Here is a 16,231-nt window from a genome sequence, read left to right as displayed (position 1 = left end):
ATGTGAGGTTATCCACTTTGGTGGTAAAAACAGAGAGACAGACTATTATCTGAATGGTGACAGATTAGGAAAAGGGGAGGTGCAAAGAGACCTGGGTGTCATGGTACATCAGTCATTGAAGGTTGGCATGCAGGTACAGCAGGCGGTTAAGAAAGCAAATGGCATGTTGGCCTTCATAGCGAGGGGATTTGAGTACAAGGGCAGGGAGGTGTTGCTACAATTGTACAGGGCCTTGGTGAGGCCACACCTGGAGTATTGTGTACAGTTTTGGTCTCCTAACCTGAGGAAGGACATTCTTGCTATTGAGGGAGTGCAGCGAAGGTTCACCAGACTGATTCCCGGGATGGCGGGACTGACCTATCAAGAAAGACTGGATCAACTGGGCTTGTATTCACTGGAGTTCAGAAGAATGAGAGGGGACCTCATAGAAACGTTTAAAATTCTGACGGGGTTAGACAGGTTAGATGCAGGAAGAATGTTCCCAATGTTGGGGAAGTCCAGAACCAGGGGACACAGTCTAAGGATAAGGGGGAAGCCATTTAGGACCGAGATGAGGAGGAATTTCTTCACCCAGAGAGTGGTGAACCTGTGGAATTCTCTACCACAGAAAGTTGTTGAGGCCAATTCACTAAATATATTCAAAAAGGAGTTAGATGAAGTCCTTACTACTAGGGGAATCAAGGGGTATGGTGAGAAAGCAGGAATGGGGTACTGAAGTTGCATGTTCAGCCATGAACTCATTGAATGGCGGTGCAGGCTAGAAGGGCCGAATGGCCTACTCCTGCACCTATTTTCTATGTTTCTATACTCCCTGGTTTAGATTCTGCGCATCTCAATGAGGATTCTTTAATCTGATTGGTTGAAAAGACACGCTGCAGCTTGCACTGCTCACATCTGTAGAGGGCATTGCTCTGAAAAGGATCTCTAGATATTGTAAGTTGCCACGCAAAAGCTCACAAAACATCTGTAGACAGCTGGAAGTGTAATAAATTGAGTGCCATACCTTCATTGTTGACTGTAAATTCTAGGCCTTAACTTTCCTTTGTGTAATAAAATGCATATGTATTATTGTGTTAAGTACATGGCTATTTTCAACTAACTTACGTAGTCGATATATATAAAGTATCATTCTAATTCTAACAATCATACAGCACAGATGGAGGCCATTTGGCCTATATCAGCCTGTGCCAGCACTTTGCAAGAACTATCCAATTAGTCCCACACCCATGCTTTTTCCCCATAGTCCTGCTAATTTTTCCTTTTCAAGTACATATCATAACTCACTGCTTAAAAATACTTCTCATTTCCCCTCTGATTCTTTTGCCTTTACTCAATCAAAACCCCCCATAATTTGGAATGCCTTTATTAAATCACCCTTTAACCTTTTCTGCTCTAAGGAGAGATGAGACGTTAAACCAAGGCCCCATCTGCCCTTTCAAGTGGATGTAAAGATTCCTTGGCACTATTTCGAAGAAGAGCAGGGGATTAAACCCCGGTGTCATGGCCAATATTTATCCCTCAATCAACATAACAAAAACAGTTTATCTGGTCAGCATCACATTGCTGTTTGTGGGAGCTTGCTGTGCACAAATTGACTGCCGCGTTTCCCACATTACAACAGTGACTACACTCCAAAAGTACTTAATTGGCTGTGGAGCGCTTGGAGATGTCCGGTGGTCGTGAAAGGCACTATATAAATGCAATTCTTTCATTTTTTAAGGAAAGCAAATCAAAGCTTCTCTACTTTCTTCACATAAACTGATCCATCATCCCTGGTGCCATTTTAGTGAATCTCCACTGCACTCTCTCCAAGGCCTTGACATCCTTCCTAAATTGTGGTGCCCAGAATTGGGCACAATACTCCAGCTGAGGCCTAACCAGTGATTTATGAAGGCTTAGCATAACTTCTTTGCTTTGGTAATTCAAGCCTCAATTTACAAGACAGGATGCTGTGTGGCTTTTAACAACCTGATGTGTATATGAACCCCCAGGCCTCTGTTCCTGCAACCCCTTTGAAATTGTACCATTTTGTTTATATTGTCTCTCATTATTCCTTCCAAAATACATCACTTCACACCTCTTCGTTAAATTTCATCTGCCATATGCCTGCCCATTTCACCAAGCTCGACCTGACTTCGGCCTACATGACGCAGGAGCTGGAGGAGTCTTCGAAGGGCCTCAACCTGCATCAACACGCACAAGGGACTGTTTCATCCACAAAAGATGTCCGTTTGGAATTCAGTCGGCTGCAGCGATCTTCCAGAGAAACATGGAGAGCCTACTCAAGTCGGTACCATGCATGGTGGTTTTTCAGGACGACATATTGGTCACGGGTCAGGACACCGTCGAGCACCTACAAAACCTGGAGGAGGTCCTCCAGTGACTGGATCGCGTAGGGCTGTGGCTGAAGAGGTCGAAATGTGTCTTCATGGCAACAGGAGTGGAGTTTTTGGGGATAAAGATCATGGCGGATGGCATTCGGCTCACAGACGCCAAGACAGAGGCTATCAGGAACGTGCTCAGGCCACAGAACGTCACGGAGCTGCGGCCGTTCCTGGGACTCCTCAACTATTTTGGTAACTTCCTACCGGGGTTAAGCACCCTCTTAGAGCCCCTACATGTGTTATTGCGTAAAGGTGAGAACTGGGTATGGGGAAAAAAAAACAAGTAATTCCTTTTGAGAAAGCCAGAAACATTTTATGCTCCAACAAGCTGCTAGTATTGTATAACCCATGTAAAAGACTTGTGCTAGCATGTGATGTGTCGTCGTACGGGGTCAGGTGTGTATTACAACAAGCTAATGTTGCGGGGAAGTTGCAACCTGTCGCCTATGCCTCCAGGAGCTTGTCTAAGGCTGAGAGGCCTACAGCATGATTGAGAAAGAGGCATTAGCGTGTGTGTTCGGGGTAAAGAAAAAGTATCAGTACTTATTTGGCCTTAAATTTGAGCTGGAAACTGATCACAAGCCCCTCATATCCCTGTTCGCTGAAAACAAAGGGATAAATACTAATGCCTCAGCCCGCATACAAAAGGTGGGCACTCGCGCTATCGCGCTAATTATACCATCCGCCACAGGCCAGGCACCGAGAACTGTGTGGATGCTCTGTCGGCTACCATTGCCCACCACAGGGGTTGAAATGGCGCAGCCTGCAAACTTGTTGATGGTGGCACAGCCCGCAGACTTGTTGATGGTCATGGAAGCGTTTGAAAATGATAATCCACCTGTCTTGGCCCACCAAGATCCTCTGCTGTCCCTAGTAAAAAACCGTGTATTGCATGGGAGCTGGGCCAGCATCCCCATTGAAATGCAAGAGCTAATCAAGCCGTTCCAGCAGCGAAAGGACATGCATCAGTACCTGTTTGGCCTCAAATTTGAGCTGGAAACCGATCACAAGCCCCTCATATCCCTGTTCGCTGAAAACAAGGGGATAAATACTAATGCCTCAGCCCGCATACAAAGATGGGCACTTGCGCTATCAGCGTATAACTATACCATCTGCCACAGCTACCCATTCAGGCAGACTGTCTGTTGTGGGGTAACCGCGTAGTGCTACCAAAAAGGGTAGGGAGACGTTCATCTCGGATCTCCACAGCACACACCCGGGTATAGTGATGATGAAAGCGATAGCCAGATCCCACGTGTGGTGGTCCGGTATAAACTCTGACTTAGAGTCTTGTGTACGGCAATGCAGCGTGTGCTCAGTTGAGCAACGCACCCAGAGAGGCACCTAAGTTTGTGGTCCTGGCCCTCCAGACCATGGTCGAGGATCTATGTCGACTATACGGGCCCTTTTCTCGGTAAAATGTTCCTGGTGGTGGTGGATGCTTTTTCAAAATGGATTGAATGTGAAATAATGTCGGGAAGCACCGCCACCACCACCATTGAAAGCCTGAGGGCCATGTTTGCCACCCACGGCCTGCCTGACATGGTCAGTGATAACGGGCCATGTTTCACCAGTGCCGAATTTAAAAAATTCATGACCCGCAATGGGATCAAACATGTCACCTCGGCCCCGTTTAAACCAGCCTCCAATGGGCAGGCAGAGCGGGCAGTACAAACAATCAAACAGAGTCTCAAACGAATCACAGAAGGCTCACTCCAAACCCGCCTGTCCCGAGTACTGCTCAGCTACTGCACGAGACCCTAGTCGCTCACAGGGGTGCCCCCGGCTGAGCTACTCATGAAAAGGACACTTAAAACCAGACTCTCGCTGGTTCACCCCAACCTGCAATATCAGGTAGAGAGCAGGCGGCAATGATAGCTAAAGAAGGGAGTAGGGTGTTTGTAGTCAAACTAGACAATGGACAAATTTGCAGAAAGCACCTGGACCAAACGAGGCTGCAGTTCACAGACTGCCCTGAACAACCCACAGCAGACACCACCTTTTTCGAGCCCACAACACACACCCAAAGGATCAACGACACCACACCCAACCAAGAAATCAAACCAATCATGCCCAACAGCCCAGCAAGGCCAGGCTCACCCAACAGCCCTGCAGGGCCAACAACACGCCAGCCCAGCGAGGGCACAGCCAACACACCAGAACAGACATTTGTACCAAGGCGGTCTACCTGGGAAAGAAAGACTCCCGACTGCCTCACCTTGTAAATAGTTTTCACTTTGACTTTGGGCAGGGGGTGCGGCGGAGTGATGTTGTGTATCTGTAAAGCATGCACTCCCATGTTCCGCCACCAGGGAGCGCATCCCCTGAAGTCCCAAGGGATCCCAGCATAGAAACATAGAAAATAGGTGGAGTAGGCCATTCGGCCCTTCTAGCCTGCACCGCCATTCAATGAGTTCATGGCTGAACATTCAACTTCAGTACCCCATTCCTGCTTTCTCGCCATACCCCTTGATCCCCCTAGTAGCAAGGACCTCATCTAACTCCTTTTTGAATATATTTAGTGAATTGGCCTCAACAACTTTCTGTGGTAGAGAATTCCACAGGTTCACCACTCTCTGGGTGAAGAAGTTCCTCCGCATCTCGGTCCTAAATGGCTTACCCCTTATCCTTAGACTGTGACCTCTGGTTCTGGACTTCCCCAACATTGGGAACATTCTTCCTGCATCTAACCTGTCTAACCCCGTCAGAATTTTAAATGTTTCTATGAGGTCCCCTCTCATTCTTCTGAACTCCAGTGAATACAAGCCCAGTTGATCCAGTCTTTCTTGATAGGTCAGTCCCGCCATCCCGGGAATCAGTCTGGTGAACCTTCGCTGCACTCCCTCAATAGCAAGAATTTCCTTCCTCAGGTTAGGAGACCAAAACTGTACACAATACTCCAGAGGTGTGGCCTCACCAATGCCCTGTACAACTGTAGCAACACCTCCCTGCCCCTGTACTCAAATCCCCTCGCTATGAGCACTGTATATAAGCCGGTCCCGAAGGCCTGTTACTCACTCTGGAGTGTCTTAATAAAGACTGAGGTCACTGTTACTTTAACCTCCCTGTGTGCAGTCTCATCTGTGTTAGGAACACAACAGACTCCTGTTAACTTAAAGTTTTCTCCTAGTAGCAATTTGGCCCATTAATCATTGGATTCAGGTGGGTTAGGAAAAAACTTGAAGTAATTTAAGCCAATATATGATGTTCAATCAAAAGGTACTAAGCTCTTCATGTAATGTTCACTTGATGGCATTAACATTGTCTTCTGAAACAGTGCGAGGAGCATCCAATTTGAAACTAGATTTAGAGATGAATAAGCAGAAAAGCAAATGACAAATGATGTATTATTTCATTTATCGTGATTTTGGGAGCACAGCCTTGCATTTTGGGACGCTTCTTTAAATGGTGAATAGTTATCTCAGCTATGCCTTCACATGGAAGCGCTGAATGGAGGCCGGTTTCTTCTCGACAGAGAGGAAAAATTAGGGAGCCAATTACTTGAGATCACCCTCCCATATAGCCTGGTAGTTGGACATCTTACACCCTGTTACATTGGTGCATGCAGATTTCCATCCCATTCTCTTGGGCCTAGGCTCATGTGCTCCACACACTGTTCAAAAAAGTAGAAAAAAAATAAATGCTTTATCCCAATTTCTTTTATAATTGTAAATATGCATGTGGTGAGTATTATAATGTAATATACTTAGATTAAAAAGAAAATTGAAAAAGTAATTGAATTTCAGTTTCTTTTCAATATTTTCATTATCTAGAAGTAATCGAAATAACAAGCACATTAACTTTACTTCCGGTATTACAACCTTTCAGTCACACATTTATGTCATGCCTGTCTATGTTAATCAATTGGTCAACGGTCACACATCTTCTATAATATAAAAGCTTTCAAATCAATCACATCAGAGTGGGGCACAGAACTAAAATGAGTTCGAATGAAAGGTTGAAACTTAAACTCTTGGTTCAGCCTGAGGAACCTTCCTGGAGGCTTAGCACCTTCGGGAGCCAAGTTGGGAGCCTGAGTCGAACCACGACCGCCAGTCGTTGAGGCTTTTTCATGTATTCAACACAAGGGTGAACTCGAGTCTGAAGCTGTGGGTTCTGGAAATCCCTTCACTTGGAGGGTTGAGTCTTTACTTGGGGCCTCACAAAGGCCTCAGGCATCGACCGTTGCTGGATTTGTGCTACCAGTGTCCAGGGCAGTTTGGGTGGACTTGATCAGCAGCCTCCAGTTATGACCAAGGTAGACAGCGGCCATAGTGCCTCCGCCACCTTGCTTCACTTACAGATCGCTGGTATAGCTGGCGAACTTCAATCGTGAAAGCATCAGAAAGAAGGGAATCGCCCAGGAAACTATTCTTCTTCCACCTACCAGAATAGGTGGGACATGTGGGTCTGGCAGACCTTCCTGCAGGGTTTGGCGCTTATCCCGAACTCCCTGCCACCAAATGCACTGGGGCAGGCTTTACTTACCAGCAGGCTAATGCCTCGCAGGTGAGTTGAGGGAGCAATTCCTGCCACCGAGTGACGACCAGCTTCAGAGAGCATCTACTGCAGCAGCAGACTGTATGGGTGTCCGCAATGTAGGAGCAAGGTCCATCACCCAGTGGATCTTGCATTGCCACTTACCTTGGCCTCAAATCTTCAGGTTTCTTCAGGAACTGTGGATGCCCTCTGGTGCTGAGGACTTCCTTGGTGAACAAGTGGAGAAGCTGCTGCAGGAGGGTGGGGGGCAGGGTAAACAGCTAGAGGTCGTGGTCCATAATCGGGACCAACGACATAGATAAAATAAGGGATTAGGTCCTACACGAAGAATTTAGGGAGCTAGGACCTCAAAGGTACTCATTTCTGGGTTACTACCGGTGCCACGTGCTAATGAGTATAATGAACACGTGGCTGGAAAATTGGTGTAGGAAGGAGGGTTTTAAATTCTTGAGGCATTGGGACCGCTTCTGGGGGAGATGGGACCTGTACAAACCGAATGGGTTGCACGCACCTCAACAGCATCATGAGCAATATCCTCGCGGGGAGTTTTGCTACTGCTGTTGGGGAGAGTTTAAACTAGCTTGGCAGGGGGATGGGAACCTGAGAATGAATTGAAAAGGGAAGGAAGTAAAGCAGAAGTTGAATAGCAAGAATCTAGAAAGCGAATCTGTAAGACAGAGGAAACAGGGCTTAGTGTGTAGTAAGCAAGTAGGTCTTCCTGTGCTGAATGGTATATACATTAATGCAAGTATAGCGAATAAGGCGGATGAGCTAAGAGCACAGGTAGACACGTGGGAGTATGACATTATAGCCATTACAGAAACATGGCTGAAAGAGGGGCAGGTTTGGCAGATCAATATTCCTGGCTACAGGATTTTTAGACAAGATAGAGAGGGGGATAACAAACGGTGGGGTGGGGGGGTTGCAATACTGATTAAAGAAACTATTACAGCAGTGAGGAGGGATGATATGTTAAAGGGATCATCAAATGAGGCCATATGGGTCGAATTGAAAAATAAAAAAGGGGCGATTACACTGCTGGGCGTGTATTATAGACCCCCAAACAGTGGGAGGGAGATAGAGGAGCAAATATGTAGGCAAATTGCTGTGAAGTCTAAAAACTATATGGTAGTAATAGTAGGGGATTTTAACTATCCAAATATTGATTGGGACAAATTTAGTGTGAAAGGTATAGAGGGTGCGGAATTCTTGAGATGCATTCAAGAGAACCTTTTTGAGTCAGTATGTAACATTCCCAACAGGAGAGGGGGTGGTCTTGGATTTAGTTTTGGGGAATGAAGCTGGGCAGGTTGAAGGGGCATTAGTGGGGGAGCATTTGGGTGCCAGTGACCATAATTCAGTCAGATTCAAGTTGGTTATGGATAAGAACAAGAATAGGACTGGAATAAAAGTTCCGAATTGGGGAAGCGCTAATTTTGCTAAGTTAAGAATGATTTAACCATAGTGGACTGGAAACAGCTACTTGTGGGTAAATCAGTGTCGGAACAATGGGAGGCATTCAGGGAGGAGATCCAAATGCTCAGGTCAAACATGTGCCCTTCAAGAAAAAGGCTGGGAAAAATAATTCTAGAGCACCCTGGATGTCTAGGGACTTACAGGGGAGGATTAAGAAAAGAAGGGACGCTTATGTCATATACCAACGGCTAAATATTTTAGAATCTTTAGAGGAATATAGAAAGTCAAGAGGCAAAATTAAAAAGGATATTAGGAATGCTAAGAGAGAGCACGAGAAATTCTTGGCCAGTAAAATTAAGGAAAACCCCCAAGATGTTCGATAAATATATTAAGAGTAAAAGGGTAACTAAAGAAAGGGTACGGCCTATTAGAGACCATGAGGGTAATCTTTGTGTGGAGGCAGAAGATTTTGGTAGTGTTCTTAACGAATACTTTGCATCTGTTTTCACAAAGAAAGAGGTAATGCAGATACTGCTATAGAGGAGGAGTGTGATTTTCTGGATGAAATAAATATAGTGAGAGAGTAAGTATTAAGGAGTTTAGCAGCTTTGAAAGTAGATAAATCCCCAGGCCCGGATGAAATGCATCCCAGGCTGTTGAGCGAAGTAAAAGAGGAAATAGCAGAGGCCTTCGCGATCATTTTCCAGTCATCTTTGGATATGGACATGGTGCTGGAGGATTGGAGGACTACTAATGTAATACCCTTGTTTAAGAAGGGAAAAAGGGATAGGCTGAGTAATTACAGGCCTGTTAGCCTAACCTCAGTGGTGGGAAAATTATTGGAAAAAATCCTGAAAGACAGGATAAATCTGCATTTGGATAGGCAAGGATTAATTAGGGACAGTCAGCACAGATTTGTTAAGGGAAAATTGTGTTTGACTAACCTGATTGAATTTTTTGAGGAGGTAACCAAGAGGGTCGATGAGGGTAGTGCGTACGAAGTAGTATATATGGACTTTAGCAAGGCTTTTGATAAGGTCCCGCATGGTAGACTGGTCATGAAGGTTAAAGCCCATGGGATCCAGGGTAAAGTGGCAAGTTGGATCCAAAATTGGCTTGGAGGTAGGAAGCAAAGGGTAATGATTGATGGATGTTTTTGTGACTGGAAGGATGTTTCCAGTGGCATTCCACAGGGCTCAATATTGGGCCCCTTGCTTTTTGTGGTACATATCAACGATTTAGATTTGAACATAGGGAGTATGATTAAGAAGTTTACAGACGGCACTAAAATTAGCTATGTGGTTGATAAAGAAGAGGAAAGTCATGGGCTGCAGGCAGATATCAATCTACTGCTCAGGTGGGCAGAGCAGTGGCAAATCGAATTTAATTCAGAGAAGTGTGAGGTGATGCACTTTGGGAGAGCTAATAAGGAAAGGGTATACACATTAGTGTAGATGAACAAAGGGACCTTGGAGTGGTTGTCCACAGATCTCTGAAAGTAGCAGGTCAACTGGATAAGAAGGCAAACGAATGTTTGCCTTTATTGGCCGAGGCATAGAATATAAGAGCAGGGAGGTTATGCTTAAATTGTATAATACTTTGGTTAGGCCACAGCTGGAGTACTGCGTGCAGTTCTGGTCACCGTATTTTAGGAAGGACGTGATTGCACTAGAGAGGGTGCAGAGGAGATAGAAACATAGAAAATAGGTGGAGTAGGCCATTCAGCCCTTCAAGCTTGCACTACCATTCAATAAGATCATGGCTGATCGTTCACCTCAGTACCCTTTTCCTGCTTTCTCTCCATACCCCTTGATCCCTTTAGCTGTAAGGGCCATATCTAACTCTCTCTTGAACATATGCAATGAACTGGCATCAAAAACTCTCTGCATTAGGGAATTCCACAGGTTAACAACTCAGAGTGAAGAAGTTTCTCCTCATCTCAGTCCTAAATGGCTTACCCCTTATCCTTAGACCATGTCCCCTAGTTCTGGGCTTCCCCATGATCGGGAACATTCTTCCTGTATCTAACCTGTCCAGTCCCGTCAGAATTTTATATGTTTCTATGAGATCCCCTCTCATCCTTCTAAATTCCAGTGAATACAGGCCCAGTCGATCCAGTCTCTCCTCATATGTCAGTCCTGCCATCCCGGGAATCAGTCTGGTGAACCTTCGCTGCACTCCCTCAATAGCAAGAACGTCCTTCCTCAGATTAGGAGACCAAAACTGAACACAATATTCCGGGTGAGGCCTCACCAAGGCCCTGTACATCTGCAGTATGACCTCCCTGCTCCTATACTCAAATCCCCTAGCTATGAAGGCCAACATATCATTTGCCTTCTTCACCACCTGCTGTACCTGCATGTCAACTTTCAATGACTGATGTACCATGACACCCAGGTCTTGTTGCACCTCCTCTTTTCCTAATCTGCCACCATTCAGATAATATTCTGTCTTCGTGTTTTTGCCACCAAAGTGGATAACCTCACCTTTATCCACATTATACTGCATCTGCCATGCATTTGCCCACTCACCTAACCTGTCCAAGTCACCCTGCAACCTCTTATCGTCCTCCTCACAGCTCACACCGCCACCCTGCTTGGTGTCATCTGCAAACTTGGAGATATTACACTCAATTTCTTCATCTAAATCATTACTAGGATGCTGCGTGGAATGGAGAATCTTAGTTATGAGGACAGATTAGATAGGCTGGGTTTGTTCTCATTGGAACAGAGGAGGTTGAGAGGGGACCTCATTGAGGCGTACAAAATATTGAGGGGCCTGGACATAGTGGATCATATTTCCATTGGTGGAGGGGTCTATTATGAGGGGCATAGTTTTCAGGTGGTTGGTGGAAGGTTTAGAGGAGATTTGTCGGGGGGGCTTCTTTACGCAGAGGGTTGTAGGGATCTGGAACTCGCTGCCTGGAAGAGTGGTGGATGCAGAAACCCTCACCACTTTTAAGAGATGGTTGGATGGGCACTTAAAGTGTCATAACTTGTAGGATTACGGACCGAGAGCTAGTAATTGGGATTAGACTGGATGACCTTTTGTTGGATGGCGCAGATATAATGGTAAGTACTGCAGGGAATAGAATACAGCCAGGGTGATCTCCTTGACTAGTTTCGAATTTCCCCAGATTTTTTTCTCCCTAATTTGGCCTGGGTTTTTTTCTGGTTTTTGTCTCTCCCAGGAGATTACATGGTTCTGGTTGGAGTGGAGTGTAGATGTTTTCAGTATAGGGGTGTCGCAGTTTTGTGAGGCGGACTGGTTGGGCTGGGTGCTCTTTGCCTTTCCATCATTGTTCATAGGTTTATATGCAACCTTTAGGGCTGCTGATCAAGGACCGTGCGGCTCTTTGTCGGCTGGCGCGGACACGATGGGCCGGAATAGCCTTCTTCTGCACTGTAAATTTCTATGTTTCTATTCCCAGGTGACTCACTTTTTAGCTTAGCCCACCCCATCTACAGGTTCCTTCAGGGACTGCTGCCCTTTCAAGGCTTTATCCGGAGCGCAATGTTCTTTGTACCGTGCCAGCCAGTTATTCCAGATTAGGACCTGGGATGCAGCGAGCTTGCAACAAGTAACCTTTGAGACTCCGACCTGCTCCACCTTCCCAAGCAGTGATCATTCCTTGATAGCCCATCCCTGAGCTGGGTGCTGGGCCATTTTCAGTATTTCCACGTGGAAGTGGATCACTCTGGACGCTTGGGTCCAGGAGACCAGAAGTCGTGAGTATCCTCTGCATTAGCAGTTTGAGCCTCCATGTTCTTTACGATGTTGTTTGGTTTGACCATTAGAGGAACCATCTACTGGCGGGCATAGTCTTCTACCATCCATGCTGAGAGTGATTGATAGTCATCCAGAAGGCTCAACTGCTGGGAATATTTCTCCAGTTGAGCCTTCTGGATGACTATCGCTCTGCTAGCAATGTTTTCACAGTTCTCCTTTCTCGCAGCATCTGAACCAGACTGGTCCTGGGAACACAGTCTTCTCCAGGGGTTGATGCTACAACCATCAGACTCAGCTAATGCTTCAACATGTGGGTGGGAGGCTACCTTCAGGATGAATGGGCTTCTAGGCCAGTAAGTTCACAGCATTTCAACATGCTTGGGGTGTGAATGGTATAATAGGACATTATCCACTTTCAGACTCGGTGCGGGGTAAGTCAGTGCGTCTCCAGACAGACAATATGACAGTTGTCAACAAACAGGGTGGGACTCCCTCCTGGTCTCTGTCAAGTTGACATGTTGCTTCCCATTGGTGCTTGAATGAGGGTGACACTCTTGCTGCCACATTTAATCAGGATGGACAACCCACAGTCTGCACACTCAGCTGCACTGTAGTTCACCCTGACGGGTGGATGATCCACACCGAGGTAGTCCAGAACATTGTCAGGACTTTGTGCGTTTACTAGATCGATCGACTTGTTCGCATCACCAATCACCAATCTGCTCGAGGAACTGAGGCAATCAGGGCAGAGGCCCGACAGTCTTTCATTCTTTTGTTCCTGGATTCTGTTGCTCAGGGAAGCCTGATCTCCAGGATGCTGCAGAAAATTGCAGCAGGTGGTGGTTCTGGTTAACCCTTTTCTGACCTCACAAACTGTGCTTCTCAGACACCCTGGTGTTGAATATTGCCAGTCTGACGTCAGGAGCCCATGGGAGAACAGCAAGTCATTTGAAGAGTAAAGACGAACCTACCTTTTTGGGGGAATTGGTACTCAGGGTGAGAAGGGCGGACCCTGCAAGGGAACAGACTCTCCTGCTCCCAGGACAAATTGATCAAAGTGGGTGTTATTCACGGGTGCCAGCGCCAGATCCAAGCAGTAAGCTTAACCGTCAGGATCTGGATCCTACCAGCTTCTGATTAGTGGCATTGCTGTTGAGATGGAATGCCCATCAGATTAGGGTATATCAGCATTGTCACTCATGGGAAATGCTCACTTTATCATGTCTGTCCTGGTCATTTAAGCCTCCATTCCCATAAAATTACCTCCATCCTCCTCGTCCTCAGTCCTACTTGGTCAGTCGCCAACAGTGTGTTCGGAATGCTGAATGAAGATCAGCTCCCTTGTAAAGCTGATCCTTTGCAAGCAGCTGCCTTGTCAGCTCCTCTTCATTCTTCAAGTAACCAAGCGTTTCCATCCACCTGGTTGTCTCTTGGGACTTGTGGGGAGCGTTTGGTTTCTTTTCCTCGTTCTGGATTGTCTTTGGGCGTCAACAAACTGAGTTCTAGGATGTGCTAAAAACAAACACTGCACAGGAGCCAGGGAGGGAGGAAAAATGTGTGGGCATGCCCTCCAAAGTTAAGGCATTTAACAAAATGTCTTAAAAGGGAGGTCATGCCTTATGGGATTTTCACCAGGAAAATTGTGCCGATGCATCTCGCTAATTAAGTCCACAATCCCCCCATTCGGCCCGTCCATGTCTCGGAGCTGATGTCTCATCCAATCACTGCTGGCTCAGTCACTGAATTCCAATCCATTGAGCACGGCACAGCCTGAAGGAATGGCATCAGCTCCCAGTGAATTAAAGGATGTTACAGTTGGCACTTCTGAAATTGTTGGGACAGTTTTTGTTCAAGCTGCAACGACACAGAAGTGGGAACTCGAGACAACCTGCCGACCGGTTTCAACTCATTGCCGAATGTTCGGTGAGTGTTTGCTGGAACAGAGGTGGACTGGAGATCGTTTGAGACCAGGCTCCAATGCTCTGTGCTCAGATGGAGTCCATAGAGTGGAAGTGGAAAAGCAATCACCTTGGAATACCTGAACTTATCACAGCCAGAGTGATCTGCTGGACTAGTTTTGAGCACCTGAGGGAAGGAGAGGAAATTCCCAGATTTTTTATTCCCAAATTGACCAGGGATTTTAATTCTGATTTTTTGCCTGTCCCAGGAGATCACATGGCCTCTGGTCAGATGGGGAGTCTATATATTGTGATGCACAAGGCATTGCAGTAGCATGGGATGGAGCAGAGGGAATTTTCCTGTCATTTTGCCTATATTTTAAAGAGTCACATTACTTCAACAGCTTAAATGTGAGAAGTTTAGTATCTGGAAATAAACGTGGAAAGAAATCTAACCATGTGTTGTCTGATTTGTGCACGTATCATAGTAAGGAACAGAAAGGGGAGGAGGAGTTCTCCAATGGCGGTTTTCAGACTGGGGATTGTCCCTGGCCTCTGCTACTAAACGTACAAAAAGACTTTCAGGCTCATCAAGCTCACCCCGTCCAGTAGACAGTATAACCTGGCACGCTGCCGTCCCACCTCCCAGTAATGCTAAGCTGTACTGCAGCACTTGGCAATATTTTTCCATTTAAATGATGATTTGCTTTTCTTTTTTTGCTGCAGTACAGAGGGATCTGAGGGTCCTTATGCATGAAACACAAAGTTAGTATGCAGGTACAGCAAGTAATCAGGAAGGCAAATGGAATGTTGGCCTTTATTGCAAGGGGGAGAGAGTATAAAAGCAGAGAAGTGCTGTTTCAACTGTACAGGTTATTGGTGAGGCCATAACTAGGGTCCTGTCATTTATGTATGCTTGGGGTCATTTATGTCTGCAGGTGGCATCACTGTTGGAGGTCATTGGGCTGTACGCACGTGTGCGCGGCCCAGGTATAAAAGGCAAGCCATCATGTAATGTAATCACTTTGGGCCCTAGACAAGGTGTCGTACGATGGTGCAGTTCATGATTTACCGTTATGGATTGTTCCAAGCAATGGTCCAACGCTGTCGGCAGGAATTAGCTGGAAAAAATCAAATCAATTGGAACAATATCAAAGCATTGTCATCAGAGCATGATACTCCATGTGCTCAAGTGCTGAGCAAGTTCCCCTCGCTGTTTGAACCAGGCATCGGCAATTTCATGGGAGCCAAGGCGCAGATCCATGTGGACTCGGATGCAAGACCCGTCCATCATAAAACTTGGGCGGTTCCGCACATGATGAGGGAGAAGGTCGAAATCGAACTGGACAGACTCGTGCGAAGGGGTCATATCACCTGTCGAATTTAACGAATGGGCCAGCCCCATTGTTCCTGTGTTGAAGAGTGATGGAACGGTCAGGATTTGTGGAGACAACAAACAAGATTACGATGAACCGAGTTTCAAAACAGGATCAATACCCGTTACCGAAAGCTGATGATCTGTTTGCAACGCTAGCTGAGCGCAGGGGGGAGCGGGGGGGGGGGGGGGGGGGGGGAGCAGAAAGTCGTTCACTAAACTGGATCTCACATCAGCCTACATGACACAGGAGCTGGTCGAGATGTCGAAGAAACTTACGTGCATTAACACTCAAAGGGCTGTTTATCTAAAACAGGTGTCCTTTATTAAAGATGGAGAGTGACACAGTTAATTAAGAGACTAGGGTCCTGAACTTAAGAAAAGGTAACTTTGATGGTATGAGACGTGAATTGGCTAGAATAGACTGGCGAGTGATACTTAAAAGGTTGACGGTGGATAGGCAATGGCAAACATTTAAAGATCAAATGGATGAACTTCAACAATTGTACATCCCTGTCTGGAGTAAAAAATAAAACGGGGAATGTGGCTCAACCGTGGCTAACAAGGGAAATTAAGGATAGTGTTAAATCCAAGAGGCATATAAATTGGCCAGAAAAAGCAGCAAACCTGAGGACTGGGAGAATTTTGTTATACAGCAGAGGAGGACAAAGGATTTAATGAGAAGGGGGAAAATAGAGTATGAGAGGAAGCTTGTTGGGAACATAAAATCTGACTGCAAAAGCTTCTATAGATATGTGAAGAGAAAAAGATTAGTGAAAACAAACGTAGGTCCCTTGCAGTCAGATTCGGGTGAATTTATAATGGGGAACAAAGAAATGGCAGACCAGTTAAACAAATACTTTGGTTCTGTCTTCACTAAGGAAGACACAAATAACCTTCCGGAAATACGAGGGGACCGAGGATCTCGT

At 46.1% G+C, this 16,231-nt stretch overlaps 1 long non-coding RNA gene across 2 annotated transcripts in view; it reads right to left on the bottom strand.

Moving 5' to 3' along the window:
- LOC139249047 (uncharacterized) overlaps positions 1-16,231 on the bottom strand; it is a 125,606-nt gene that overhangs the window by 84,710 nt on the left and 24,665 nt on the right. The window contains exon 2 of one of the 2 annotated variants that reach the window (XR_011591119.1): positions 15,000-15,048. The exons of the other annotated variant lie outside the window; for it this stretch is intronic. This is a non-coding gene — a long non-coding RNA (uncharacterized lncRNA). The remainder of the gene's footprint in view (positions 1-14,999; positions 15,049-16,231) is intronic. 2 annotated transcript variants of the gene reach the window in all.

The sequence above is a fragment of the Pristiophorus japonicus genome, chromosome 2 (genome assembly GCF_044704955.1).
Source record: "Pristiophorus japonicus isolate sPriJap1 chromosome 2, sPriJap1.hap1, whole genome shotgun sequence".
In the NCBI taxonomy this organism is placed as follows: domain Eukaryota; kingdom Metazoa; phylum Chordata; class Chondrichthyes; family Pristiophoridae; genus Pristiophorus; species Pristiophorus japonicus.
This window is presented reverse-complemented; position numbering and strand designations above follow the sequence as displayed.